Source organism: Hyla sarda, chromosome 8, assembly GCF_029499605.1.
Source record: "Hyla sarda isolate aHylSar1 chromosome 8, aHylSar1.hap1, whole genome shotgun sequence".
In the NCBI taxonomy this organism is placed as follows: domain Eukaryota; kingdom Metazoa; phylum Chordata; class Amphibia; order Anura; family Hylidae; genus Hyla; species Hyla sarda.
In genome coordinates, this window is record NC_079196.1 from 221,633,461 (window position 1) to 221,649,097 (window position 15,637).

Below are 15,637 nucleotides of genomic sequence, written 5' to 3' on the forward strand. Positions count from 1 at the left end.
TGTTCTAACACGCATATGGAGTGTGCTGGGGCAGTGAAAAAATATTGTTGTTCAGAATAACATGCAGATTACCGGCATCATTTTTAGAATCACTGCCGCACAGCAGCACAATGACAGAGCCTGGAGGTGGCATCAGTGTGAGGAGACAATATAGTGGCTGAATGACACAGCGTGGGGGTGTTGGCAGCATGAGGACACCATATAGTGGCTGAATGACACAGCGTGGAGGTGTTGGCAGCATGAAGACATCATATAGTGGCTGAATGACACAGCGTGGAGGTGTTGGCAGCATGAGGAGACCATATAGTGGCTGAAGGACACAGCGTGGAGGTGTTGGCAGCATGAGGAGACCATATAGTGGCTGAATGACACAGCTTGGATGAGGCTGAAGCATGAGGAGACCATATAGTGGCTGAATGACACAGCGTGGAGGTGTTGGCAGCATGAGGAGACCATATAGTGGCTGAAAGGCACAGCCAGGAGTTGGAAGCAGCATGAGTAGACACTAGGCCTTCACATTAAAAGGTGAATTCAGAAATTTAAACCGAAGATTTTGGATAGCTGGAGACCATTGAAATGTATGATTTTTTAATTTAAATTTAAGATTTTGAAATTTAAATTATTAATTTTGAAATTTAACTTTTAACTCCCAAATTTTAGTGTCCGGGACCTCGGCATGTGGGTACAAAGGGCCAAATTTAACAAACCCCTACAGAGCTCATGTGGCCGTTAGATGTAGGTGCAACATCTCCATTGCCCTGACCAGCCATTGTTTCCAACACTTTTCGCCAAGGCAAACCATGTGAAGAACAGCGTGACACCGCCGTGCCCTACACACATGGTATGCTGAAGGGCCACTGAGACTTGTCCGGGCAGTGGAGGCTGAGGACATGGTGGAGGATGAGGAGGCAGAGTCACACACTGTTACAGAACCAATGGGCTGACACAGTGGAGCAGGAAGCAGCATGAGTGCACAAGAGGGGTTCAAAACCCCTGAAATATATTTTGAAGATGCATGTTAGGTAGTGCTACCATCCAAAAATGTAAGGCCCAAGCCCAGAAGCATCAGCAAGCCAAGTAGTTCCTGAAAGAGAAGAAATTAAGGTAAAAGTTGGAACATGTAAGATGGCGCGAAATCCCAAAAACGACCAGTATGCCTAAAAATATTTCAGAAAAAAATTTGACTTTTATTGGCAACATATAGAACCCTTAGCACCCTTCTATATGTTGCCAATTAAAGCCAAATTATTTTTAAGAAATATTTTTGGCATATTGGTCGTTTTTGGAATTTGGCGCCATCTTACACGTTCCTACATTTATCTTGATTTCTACTTGACTACACCGGTACCTGGAGGTCACGGTGAAGGACGCAGAGGCTGCCTCCCACGTATCAGGACTACAAGCACCATACATATACAGGTGTTGTGCCCTCTGCACAACTGTCCACGGTAAGGGGCAACATCTTTGCACATACCTTGCTCTATCGTAATAATACTCCACTAGGAGCGCACCTCGTTTTTTTCTTTTCCAATTCTTCCCAAGTAGTTCCTGAAAGACACAGTCAGGAAAAGGCATCAGCAGTACACAAGAGGGTTTCATGACCCCTAACATTGAAAGATCAAAGTTGAAATTTCTATTAAGCATATATTTAGCTCGTGCTAAACATCCAAAAATTTAAGGCCTAAGCCCAGAAGCATCAATAAGCCAAGTATTTCCTGAAAGACACAGAAGCAGTCAGGAGCAGGCATCAGCAGTACACCAGAAGGTTTCATAACCCCTTACATTGAAAGATCAATCTTGAAATCTCAATTAAGCATTTATGTTAGCTAGTGCTACCAGAACATATTTGGAGTTAATATCCCAGTCCCAGTAGCCTCAGAAAACGATATATTGGCTGAATGACAAAGCCTGGAGGTGAAGAAAGCAAAAGGAGCCCATGTAGTCTCTAGTGTTGAGCGGCATAGGCCATATTCAAATTCGCGAATATTCGCGAATATATGGACGAATATTCGTCATATATTCGCGAATATTCGCACATTCTCGTTTTATTTTCGCATATGCGAATATTCGCGTATGCGAAAATTAACATATGTGAAAATTAGCAAATACAAAATTAACATACGCGAATATTCGCATATGCGAAAATTAGCATATGCTAATTTTCACATATGCGAATTTTCGCACGCCAGTCTCACACAGTAGTATTACAGCCTTCTTTACACCACACAAGCTGGAAGCAGAGAGGGGTGATCACTGTGATGTGTACTGTGAAGAAAAAAAAAAAAAATACGAATATTCGTAATTACGAATATATAGCGCTATATTCGCGAAATTCGCGAATTCGCGAATATGCGATATTCGCGAATAATATTCGAATTGCGAATATTCGCGAGCAACACTAGTAGTCTCTGAATGGTACAGCCTGAAGGTGGCTGAAGCATGAGGAGGCCAATGAAATACAAGAATTTTAAATAGAAATCAAAGATTTTGAAAATTAAATTGAGGATTTTGAAATTTAACTTTTAGCTCCCAAGTTTTAATGGCCCGGGCCCCGACGTGTGGGTACAAAGGACCTAATCTAACAAGGAGTCCCATGTCACATGTCAGCACAATGACAGAGCCTGGCATCAGTAGGAGGAGACCATATAGTGTCTGAATGGCACAGCCTGGAGTTGGCTGAAGTATGAGGAGACCCCAGGGCTTCACAAAAAATGTCAGAATACCACCTGACATTCAAAATAATAGAATGATAGATACGTTCTCTGAACGTAACAAGGGGCACAGTGAGCCGTAACACCCCACAGTTGTTTGACGACTTTTTGTTAAAGTTGGATGTGTAAATGAAAAAAAAATGTTTTCACTAAAATGTCGTTTTTCCCCAAATTTTACATTTTTACAGGGGGTAATAGGAGAAAATGACCCCCAAAATTTGTAACCCCATTTCTTCTGAGTCTGAGCATTTTACACCCACATATGGGGTATTTCCGTACTCAGGAGAAATTACATTACAAATTTTGGGGGGCTTTTTTTCCTTTTACCGCTTGTGAAAATAAAAAGTATGGGGCAACACCAGTATGTTAGTGTAAACATTTTAATTTGTTTACACTAACAGGCTGGTGTAGCCCCCAACTTTTCCTTTTCATAAAGGGTAAATGGAGAAAAAGCCACCCAAAATTTGTAGTGCAATTTCTCCCGAGTACGAAAATACCCCATATGTGGCCCTAAACTGTTTCCTTGAAATACGACAGGGCTCTGAAGTGAGAGAGCGCCATGCGCATTTGAGGACTACATAGGGATTGCATAGGGGTGGACATAGGGGTATTCTACGCCAGTGATTCCCAAACAGGGTTACTCAAGCTGTTGCTAAACTCCCAGCATGCTGGTTGGAAAACCTTCAGTTAGGTTCTGTTACCTAACTCAGTATTTTCCAACCAGTGTGCCTCCAGCTGTTGCAAAACTACAACTCCCAGCATATACTGATCGTCGATACTGATCGGGCATGCTGTGAGATACAGTTATGCAACAGCTGGAGGTACGCAACTACAACTCCCAGCATGCCGAGACAGCTGTTTGGGCATGCTGGGATTTGCAGTTTTGCAACATCTGGAGGGCTACAGTTTCTGCACAGTGATCTCCAAACTGTGGCCCTCCAGATGTTGCAAAATTACAAATCCCAGCATGCCCAGAAAACAAACAGCTGTCTGGGCATGCTGGGAGTTGTAGTTTTGCAACATCTGGAGGGCTACAGTTTAGAGACCACTGTATAGTGGTCTCCAAACTTTAGCCCTCCAGATGTTGCTAGGCAACTCACCGGCTATCGTTGGATCCAGGGATCAGCATCGCCGTCCTCTGCTGCCGCCGATCACAGCAGCCGATCGTCGCCTCCGCCGCTGCCGATGGGTAAGTGGACTTTGGCGGCTACTGTGGGTGGGCAGAACGGGGGAACCGAAAGTTAACCCCCCTGCCCCCAATCTGCTATTGGTCATCGCTTCTTAACAACCAATAGCAGGGAAAGGAGGGGTGGCATGCCTGCCACCTCATTCCTATCCCTTCAGGGGGATCGTGAGTGTCTAGGACAACCCCAATCCCCCTTATTTTCCAGGTCATCAGAGACCCGTATGATCAGGAATCGCCGCAAATTTGAATTCATTGGCGATTTGCGGCGATTGCTGACATGGGGGGGGGGTCTGATGACCCCCCTGGGCATTTGCGGGGGGTGCCTGCTGATCGATATCAGCAGTCACCCCGGTCCAGTCCCTGCCGTACAGGTACGCCCTGGGTCCTTAAGTACCAGGGTGTCAGGGTGTACCTGTAGACCCTGGGTCCTTAACTGGTCAATGACTAAGCCAGAATTTGGAAATTTGGAATGTGTAAAGAATATCTCTGATTTGTTCATAGTATTTTTGACATTGTTTTATGTCTTATATTGTACTTTAAGGAGATGGAAAAGATCAACTGATTTATGTACATTATTAAAAATAAATAAATTGAAAAAAACATGACATTCTTTTTTTTTTGCCAATTTTTGTCTAAAATGTACCCGTCACCGTAGAGGCACTGAGTCAGAATTATCCCAAACATTTCGTCAATTTTAAAATCACACATCTTTAATTGCGTCTGTCATTATTAAAAGCATTTGACTCAATGAAGATACATTAGAAAATAAAAAAAAATAACAGCAGCTTTAAACATTTATTTTTCCAATATTGCATATTGATTGAACTTCTTTCTATTTTGTGCCCCCCATCACCTGGGGTGGATATGTGATGATAGAGAGGAGTCATATCTCTTCTGGGCTAACGATGAGCAGCAGGGGCCCTTTTCGAATTTAATTTGCATATTCGCTATGTTCGTTTTCTTTTTTCATGCAAAAATTTGCATGGAAAATTCACATAAAAATTTGCATAAAAACATTGCATGTGAAAAAAAAAAGAATATTCGTCATTACGGATATGTAGCACTATATTCTAAATATTCAAAAAATCTTGAAGTGCCAATATTCACGATAAAAATTTGCATTATGAATATTCGTGCTCAACACTATTCTGGGCCAAGTGGTGCCATGGATAGTTATAGAGGGGAATCCCCTGACAGCTCTCCATGCACACTGGGCATGCACCACTATTGCTGCTGTACTAGAGGTGAACTTTTGAATAAGCACTGCTTTTTTAAATCTCTTTACAGATTGTCCAGCAAAAAGTTTGTGCCCAATTTTTCAGATAAAATAAAATAAAAATAAAAAGTGCCCAGGCTGTGAAATAAAATTAACAAATAAACACTGAACTTTACTTAATAATGTTGTCAATACATCACATTGCTGCTCAACCAATCACCAATGGTGTCCCACCTCAGACAGTAATTGGTTGAGCGGCTGGGTGACGTATTGATTACAGCACCAGGAAATTTAATGGAGAGCGGATGCCGCACTAATGGAGACTGCAGAGGGAGTGCGGGAGGTAAATACAGATTTTTCAGACAGACAGCTCGGGCACAAGAAAACTTTTTGCTGGATAACCCTTTTAGGATGTGGAATGTTTTTATAGTTCTGACAGATCAGTGCCTTTACAAATGTGCAACAGAGGCTGATATATATTGAAGCAAAATTTGTGTTCTGAAAGTCAATGGGTGTTCCGTGACTTGTGCAACCTCTGTGTTCAATGGTTTTATTACTGAACACAGAAGAAACCAAATTATTTTATGGTCTGTCCAAGAATACAAACCAGTGACCTGATGCAATGTTCTTAGGCTGCTTTCACACTATAAAAATTCATCCGTAATGAATGTCATAAAAATCTTGAAAATCATCCATTAGAAAATCCCTAACGGCCGTTAGAAAATTCCATTATAGTCTGTGGGATTTTTCTAATAGCCGTTTTAACCCGTTATCGCCCGTTATTAATAACGGCCGTTATTTTGTGACGGGCGATAGTAACGGGAGAAATAGTGCATGCCCTATTTCTTCCGTTCATTCGCTCGTAACAAAATAACGTCCGTTATTAATAATGGGCGATAACGGGTTAAAAGGCTATTAGAGAAATCCCATAGACTATAATAGGATTTTCTAAAGGCCGTTAGGGATTTTCTTACGGACGATTTTCAAGATTTTTATAGAAACATAGAATGTGTCGGCAGATAAGAACCATTTGGCCCATCTAGTCTGCCCAATAATCTGAATCTTATGAATAGTCCCTGGGCCTATCTTATATGGAGGATAGCCTTATGCTTATCCCATGCATGCCTAAACTCCTTCACTGTATTTTCAGTGACCACTTCTGCAGGAAGGCTATTCCATGCATCCACTATTCTCTCAGTAAAGTAATACTTCCTGATATTACTGCAGAAACCTTTGCCCCTCTAATATAAAACTGTGTCCTCTTGTGGTAGTTTTTCTTCTTTTAACCCCTTAAGGACTTAGGACGTATGAGTACGTCCTAAGTCCGGTCCCTGTCTATAACGCGGGGTCCCGGTGGGATAGCGTCATAGCGGGATGGTCCCAACTCCTATTCACAGCCGGGACCCGGGCTAATAGCTAGCGGCCGCGATCATTCGGCCACGCGCTATTAACCCTTCCGATGCGGCGCTCAAAGCTGAGTGCAGCATCGAAAGTTAAATTAAATGGTTCCCAGCTGCTCAGTCGGGCTCATTGGAGTCATCGCGATGCCCCGATCAGCTACTCGGAAAGAAGAAGGTCCCTACCTTCTTCCGTCGATGTCCCGGCTCTGATTGATTGCTCCATGCCTGAGTTACAGGCTGGAGCAATCAACCGCCGATTACACAGCTTGTTGCCATGCAACGGCAAGGCAACAACCTGTGTATGCAATCAGCCATTGCAAGCTCATAGGTCCCTATACGAGCTATGAGCTCGCAAAAAAAGAGTGTAAAAAAAAAGTTAACCTTTCATGTATTCCCTTCTGAATTAAAAGTTTAAATCACCCGGCATTTCCTACTAACAAAATAAAACAGTGTAAATAAAAATAAACATATGTGGTATCACAGCGTATGGAAATGTCCGAATTATAAAAATATACTGCTTTTAAAACCGCACGTTCAATGGCGTACGTGCAAAAAAATTCCAAAGTCCAAAATAGCGAATTTTTGATCACTTTTTATACCACCAAAAAGTGAATAAAAAGTGATCAAAAAGTCTGATCAGAACAAAAATGGTACTGCTAAAAACTTCAGATGACGGCGCAAAAAGTGAGCCCTCATAGCGCCCTGAACACAGAAAAATAAAAAAGTTATAGGGCTCAGAAAATGACAATTTTAAACGTATAAATTTTCCTGCATGTATTTATGATTTTTTTCTGAAGTATAATAAGGTGCCATTTTTACCGAAAAATGTACTGCGCAGAAACGGAAGCCCCCAAAATTTACAAAATGGATTTTTTTCTTTAAGTTTGTCGCACAATGAATTTTTTTCCGTTTCGCCGTAAATTTCAGGTAAAATGACTTATGTCACTGTAACGTAGAATTGGTGTCGCAAAATATTAGCCATAATACAGATTTTTAGGTGCAAAATTGAAAGGGTTATGATTTTTTAAAGGCAAGGAGGAAAAAATGAAAATGCAAAAACTTGAAATCGCTCAGTCATAAAGGGGTTAAATCTCCTCTCCTCCTTTACCGTGTTGATTCCTTTTGTGTATATAACAGTCTCTATCATATCCCTCTGTCTCTTCTTTCTTCTAGACATGTTAAGGTCCTTTAACCTTTCCTGGTAAGTTTTATCCTGCAATCCATGTACTAGTTTAGTATCTTCTTTGAACTCTCTCTAGAGTATCTATATCCTTCTGAAGATACGGCTTCCAGTGTTCTGTACAGCGGCATGAGCACTCTCTTTCTACTGCTTATACCTCTCCCTATACATCCAAGCATTCTGCTAGCGTTTCCTGTTGCTCTATTACATTGTCTTCCGACCTTTAAAGGGGTACCCCACCATAGACATCTTATCCCCTATCCAAAGGATGGGGGATAAGATGTCTGGGGTGGGAGTACCCCTTTAAGTCTTCTGAAATAATTACTCCTAAATCCCTTTCCTCAGATACTGAGGTCAGGATTGTGTCAAATATTCTATATTCTGCCTGAGGGTTTTTACACCCCAGGTGCATTATCTTGCACTTATCCACATTAAATTTCAGTTGCCAGAGTTCTGACCATTCTTCTAGTTTTCCTAAATCCATTTCCATTTGGCGGATCCCTCCAGGAACACCAACCCTGTTACATATCTTTGTGTCATCAGAAAAAAGACATACCTTACCATCGAGACCTTTTGCAATATCACTAATGAAGATATTAAACAAAATTGGTCCCAGTACAGATCCCTGAGGTCCCCACTGGTGACAAGAGCTTGCTCTGAATATTCTTCATTGACTACAACCCTCTGTTGTCTATTACTCAGCCACTGCCTAATCCACTCAACAATTTGGGAGTCCAAGCTCAATGACTGTAGTTTATTGATAATTCTTCTATGTGGGACAGTGTAAAAAAAAAGGACGGCGGGAAGGGAGGTAGGCGGGATGACCCTGAATCACATGCAAGATGCAGCCTATCAGCATTCATTGACCCCTGTGATGTCATAGCCCTATATAATCGGCAGCCATCTTGCCTCTCCTCATTTCATCCATGCACTCAGAGAGAGAAGACGGGCTGCGCGTCTGTGTGTGAATTGCTTATACCACAGCGTACCACTGGCAACTGCTAGTCACATCAGCATTGCGGACAGACAGGAGTGCAGTGCTGTGGTGTTCTCACTGATAAGGATCTTACGATATATAAACCTCCTATTCACATTATTGAGCATTTCATCAGAGAGGGGCAGATAGCTTTTCGTTGCCTCATACATATCAACAAGCTGCCTGAACTTTATGAACCATCTTATCACCTTATTTTTCAGCGCAAATTTGTGCTTTTTTTGCTCCAGAAATCATCTGCTGCTCAGAATTGTGTGTAGACTGTATAAAAACCAATGCAGACCATTCTTAACACTCTGTGACAGAGTGCAATTTAGGGTTTAATCCCTGTTTTTTTTATATATTTTTTTTTGTGGTGCTGCACTGTTGTGTCCTGCTGCTGTTCACAAATGCGTTTTTTCAGCGGACTGTAGTGCATTTGTCTGCCCTCATACGTGCATACCACATACCTACATCAAAGCAGTCTACTATTCTGTATCTGTAACAAGTCTAGATACAAGGAAAGTCCTGGCAAAAGTAATCACCTGCTGGTGTTTTACAAAAATACTGAGTTTTTCTGTGTATTGTTGCGCATTTTTCTGCCCTCATCAGTGCATTCCGCATACGTACATCTAATTAGTGTACCATTTTGTACCTGTTAATCTGTCAAGGGCCTATATACTATGAAAGCCAAACAAGAGTACTCACCGGCTGGTGTTTTACAAAAATACTGATTTTTTCTGCGTATTGTAGCGCATTTTTCTGCCCTCTTCAGTGCATACCGCATACGCACATCCAAGTAGTGTACCATTTTGTACCTGTTAATCTGTCAAGGGCCTACACACTGTGAAAGTCCAAACAATAGTAGTCACCGGCTGGTGTTTTACAAAAATTACAGAGTTGTTAGGCTCATTGTAGCGCATTTTTCTGCCCTCATCAGTGCATACCGCATACATACATCCAAGTAGTGTACCATTTTGTACCTGTTAATCTGTCAAGGGCCTACATAATGGTAAAGTCCTGAAAATAGTACTCACCGGCTGGTGTTTTACAAAAATACAGAGATTTTCTGCGTATTGTTGCACATTTTTCTGCCCTCCTCAGTGCATACCGCATACTGACATCCAAGTAGTGTACCATTTTGTACCTGTTAATCTGTCAAGGGCCTACATACTGTGAAAGTCCAAACAATAGTACTCACCGGCTGGTGATTTACAAAAATACAGAGTTTTTCTGCGTATTGTAGCGCATTTTTCTGCCCTCATCAGTGCATACCGCATACGTACATCTAATTAGTGTACCATTTTGTACCTGTTAATCTGTCAAGGGCCTACATATTGTGAAAGGACAGCCAAAAGTAATCACCTGCTGCTCTAGACAAATACTGTTTAAAGATTAGTGAAGCTTATTGAAATACTCTCATATATGCACTACGTATGTCAGGCAGAGAAGTGCCAGGATGTGCACAGAGGACAGGAGAGGAGGAGCATGTCCAGCTAGAGGAGCTAGAGGGTTATTATGAGGAAGGCGAGACAGAGGACCAAGACACACCGTGGCAGTATGCAGTGGAGATGGAGGCAGGGAGTCCATCCGAGTCACTGGCGCAAATGGCACGATGTATGCTCAGTTGTTTGCGTAGTGACCCCCAAAATTGTCATAATTCGTAAGCGGAATGACTTCTGGCTCACCACCTTATTGGACCCTTGCTACCGTCACAGAATGGGGGCCTTTTTTACACCAACTGAGAGGGAGGAAAAACTGATCTACTACAGAGAGATCCTACGTAGTCAGCTGGCCGATGCCATCAGCGACATGGTCCATCCACTCGCAGGTCTGACTCGGGGGGGCCCTCTGCGCTCACCTTCCACTGTTATGGCTGCTGGGGAGGGGTGGCAGGAACAGTACCAGCTCCAATATCAACAGCCTAAGTCTACAGTCACTGATGAGTAGCTTTCTTCACCCGCATAGTGAAGCAACTCATCAGCAGCAGGTAGACATGGAGCAGTACCTGAACCAGCAGGTGGTGGCATACCTTGACATGGCCATGCCAACAAACATTGAAGATCCACTGGACTTCTGGGCAGCCAGACTTTATTCATGGCCGCAACTAGCAGAGTTTGACCTGGAAAAGCTGTCCTGCTCGGCCAGTAGTGTGCCATCAGGGCGGGTGTTTTGTGCGGCTGGGGCCATAGTCACCCCAAAGCGAACTCGTCTGTCCACGAAAAATGTGGAGAGACTGACCTTTGTGAAGATGAATCAGGCATAGATCAGCCAGGATTTTCACCCACCAATGCCAGGTGCCTCAGAGTAGATTGACCATGCTGCTACACCAACACTTCACAATTATGATTATTAAACCCTCTTGGGTACTGCGAATGCCTGCTCCTGACTGATCCTGTGTCTTTCAGGAACTACTTGTCTCACTGATGCTTCTGGACTTGGGCCTTTAATTTTTGGACGTTTAGCAGTAGCTAAATACATGCTTAATGCAGATTTCAACATTGATCTTTAAATGTAAGGGGTTATGAAACCCTCTTGGGTACTGTGAATGCCTGCTCCTGACTGATCCTGTGTCTTTCAGGAACTACTTGCCTCACTGATGCTTCAGGCCTTGGGCCTTTCATTTTTGGATGTTTAGCAGTAGCTAAATACATGCTTTATGCAAATTTCAACATTGATCTTTAAATGTAAGGGGTTATGAAACCCTCTTGTGTACTGCTGATGCCTGCTCCTGACTGTGTGTTTCAGGAACTACTTGGCTTATTGATGCTTCTAGGCTTGGGCCTTAAATTTGGATGTTTTGCACTAGCATACATACATGCTTAATTGCGATTTCAACATTGATCTTTCAATCTTAGATGTTATAAAATCCTCTTGTGTACTGCTGATGCCTTTTCCTGACTGTGTTTTTCAGGAACTACTTGGCTTACTGATGCTTCTGGGTTTGGGCCTTAAATTTTTGGATGGTAGCACTACCTAACATGCATGTTCAATAGAGATTTCAACGTTCACCTTTTAATTTTAGGGGTTGTGAACCACACTTGCGTACTCATGCTGCTTCCTGCTCCACTCTGTCAGCCCTTTGGTCCTGTGACAGTGTGCAACTCCGCCTCCACATCTTCCATTGTGTCCTCAGCCTCCACTGCCCGGACAAGTCTCAGTGGGCCTTCATAATACCATGTGTGCAGGGCACGGTGGTGTCACGCTGTTCTTTACATGGTTTGCCTTGGCGAAAAGTATTTAAAACAATGGCCAGTCAGGGCAATGGAGACATTGCGCCTACATCTCACGGCCACATGAGCCCTGTGGGGGCTTGTTAGATTAGGTCCTTTGTACTCACACACCGGGATCTGGGACACTAAAACTTGGGAGTTAAAAGTTAAATTTCAAAATAATTGATTTCAATTTCAAATAAAAAAATCATACATTTAAATGGTCTCCTCATGCTTCAGCCAACTCCAGTCTGTGTCATTCAGGCAATATATGGTTTACTAATGCTGCGGCTGTGCCTGGGTCTGGGAATAAAAATTTTGTTATGATAGGTAGCATCAGCTATTCAAAATCTTCATTTTAAATTTAAAAAATTCTTGTGTTTTTTCTTGGGGATTGTGAAGCCCTGGTGTGTACTCATGCTTCAGCCAACTCCAGGCTGTGTCATTCAGGCAATATATGGTTTACTGATGCCACTGCTGTGCCTGGGTCTGGGAATAAAAATTTTGTTATGGTAGGTAGCACCAGCTATCCAAAATCTTCAGTTTAAATTTCTAAATTCATCTTTTAACCCCTTAAGGACCGGGGTTTTTTCCGTTTTTGCATTTTCGTTTTTTGCTCCTTGCATTTAAAAAATCATAACTTTTGCACCTAAAAATCCATATGATGGCTTATTTTTTGCGCCACCAATTCTACTTTGTAATGACGTCAGTCATTGTGCCCAAAAATCTACGGTGAAACGGAAAAAAAAATCATTGTGAGACAAAAAAAATTTTTAAATGCTGTTTTGTAACTTTTGGGGGCTTCCGTTTCTACGTAGTACATTTTTCGGTAAAAATGGCACTTGATATTTATTCTGTAGGTCCATATGGTTAAAATGATACCCTACTTATATAGGTTTGATTTTGTCGTACTTCTAGAAAAAATCATAACTTCATGCAGGAAAATTAATACGTTTAAAATTGTCATTTCTGACCCCTATAACTTTTTTATTTTTCCGTGTATGGGGCGGTATGAAGGCTAATTTTTTGCGCCGTGATCTGAAGTTTTTAACGGTTCCATTTTTGCATTGATAGGACTTATTGATCGCTTTTTATTCATTTTTTCATGATATAAAAAGTGACCAAAAATGCACTATTTTGGACTTTGGAATCTTTTGCGCGCACGCCATTGACCGTGCCGTTTAATTAACAATATCTTTTTATAATTCGGACATTTCCGCACGCAGCGATACCATATATGTTTATTTTTATTTACACTGTGGTTTTTTTTATGGGAAAAGGGGGGTGATTCAAACTTTTAATAGGGAAGGGGTTAAATGATATTTATTTTTGATACTTTGATACTTTTTTTTCCCACTTTTTTTTTGCAGTGTTAGTGCTTTTTAACACTAAAATCAAGGCATCTGCCAGTGTTAAAATGGATACAGAGATATCAAAAGACACAATGGGGAGATTTATCAGAACCTGTGTAGAGAAAAAAGAAAAAAATGACCAGTTGCCAAAAGCAATCAGATTTCTTATTTTATTTCTGAAAAATTAAAGAAGCAATCTGATTGGTTGCTATGGGAAACTGGTCAACTTTCCTTCTTCACAGGTTTAATAACTTCACCCTATGGCTTTTTTAACCCCTTAACGACGCAGGACGTATATTTACGTCCTGCGCCGGCTCCCGCGATATGAAGCGGGATCGCGCCGCGATCCCGCATCATATCGCGTCGGTCCCGGCGGTAATCAACGGCCGGGACCCGCGGCTAATACCACACATCGCCGATCGCGGCGATGTGCGGTATTAACCCTTTAGAAGCGGCGGTCAAAGCTGACCTCCGCTTCTAAAGTGAAAGTGAAAGTGACCCGGCTGCTCAGTCGGGCTGTTCGGGACCGCCGCGGTGAAATCGCGGCGTCCCGAACAGCTGATAAGACACCGGGAGGGCTCTTACCTGCCTCCCCGGTGTCCGATCGACGAATGACTGCTCCGTGCCTGAGATCCAGGCAGGAGCAGTCAAGCGCCGATAATGCTGATCACAGGCGTGTTAATGCACGCCAGTGATCAGCATTAGAGATCAGTGTGTGCAGTGTTATAGGTCCCTATGGGACCTATAACACTGCAAAAAAAATGTAAAAAAAAAGTGTTAATAAAGGTCATTTAACCCCTTCCCTAATAAAAGTTTGAATCACCCCCCTTTTCCCATAAAAAAAATAAAACAGTGTAAAAAAAATAAAAAATAAACATATGTGGTATCGCCGCGTGCGTAAATGTCCGAACTATAAAAATATATCATTAATTAAGCCGTACGATCAATGGTGTACGCGCAAAAAAATTCCAAAGTCCAAAAAAGCGTATTTTGGTCACTTTTTATATCATTAAAAAATGAATAAAAAGTGATCAAAAAGTCCGATCAAAACAAAAATCATACGGATAAAAACTTCAGATCACGGCGCAAAAAATGAGTCCTCATACCGCCCCGTACGTGGAAAAATAAAAAAGTTATAGGGGTCAGAAGATGACATTTTTAAACGTATAAATTTTCCTGCATGTAGTTATGATTTTTTCCAGAAGTGCGACAAAATCAAACCTATATAAGTAGGGTATCATTTTAACCGTATGGACCTACAGAATAATGATAAGGTGTAATTTTTACCGAAATATGCACTGCGTAGAAACGAAAGCCCCCAAAAGTTACAAAATGGCGTTTTTTTTTCGATTTTGTCGCACAATGATTTTTTTTTCCGTTTCGCCGTGCATTTTTGGGTAAAATGACTAATGTCACTGCAAAGTAGAATTGGCGACGCAAAAAATAAGCCATAATATGGATTTTTAGGTGGAAAATTGAAAGGGTTATGATTTTTAAAAGGTAAGGAGGAAAAAACGAAAGTGCAAAAACGGAAAAACCCTGAGTCCTTAAGGGGTTAAGCCTTCGTTTCTTAAATTATCCATTGTGCAAATAGCAACAGGATTTGTGTCCCAAAAAAGTGAAGAAATAGATGTTGTAAACATTCAAAAGTTGTAAAAAATACACCTTTTTTGGGGGCCTTGGTTGCCTATAAAATCCCTGTCCTAGCGCTGCCTACAGGATCTCTGGCGGAAATGCCGTCTGCAGATTCCACAGTGTGAACCCGGCCTTACAGTACATGGCCTCTACTTTACCTCTCTATCCCTCTCATTTCATACAGAATCATACTAAGGTTTATTATTGTAGTAATTCGAGAGAAAAGTCTGGGGTATGTTCTATTGAATGCAATTTATATTCCAGGGAACAATGCTCATAGCACGTTTATGCCTTGTCCTGTCCATGGGACCTAAATCTAGAAGTTAATAAAAAAATAAATAAATAAAAATGTATATATACCGTATATATGTATATATATATATATATATATATATATATATATATAGTAGATGTGGAAATGGAAAAAAGGTGGTGGGTGCCAGCAACTCGTTGTCCCAGGTAACGGGGTCAAAGGATACACAGCAAAGAAAAAATTGCAGCACTCCAGATTCCAATGCAAAAAGTGTAGGATTTATTAGCCGGGCGGCATAGCGACGTTTCGGCTGCCCACTTGCAGCCTTTCTCAAGCTTGAGAAAGGCTGCAAGTAGGCAGCCGAAACGTCGCTATGCCGCCAAGCTAATAAATCCTACACTTTTTGCATTGGAATCTGGAGTGCTGCATTTTTTTCTTTGCTATATATATATATATATATATATATATATATATATATATAGTAAAAGAAAATCTTAAAAGATAAATCTTTGGAAAACA

General features: G+C 41.6%; 1 protein-coding gene across 1 annotated transcript in view; it reads right to left on the reverse strand.

Moving 5' to 3' along the window:
• Positions 1–15,637, reverse strand: part of LOC130284873 (major centromere autoantigen B-like) — a 348,234-nt gene that overhangs the window by 249,836 nt on the left and 82,761 nt on the right. The window contains exon 2 of the mRNA XM_056535759.1: positions 1,475–1,548. The gene's annotated coding sequence lies outside the window, so the exon portion shown is untranslated. The remainder of the gene's footprint in view (positions 1–1,474; positions 1,549–15,637) is intronic.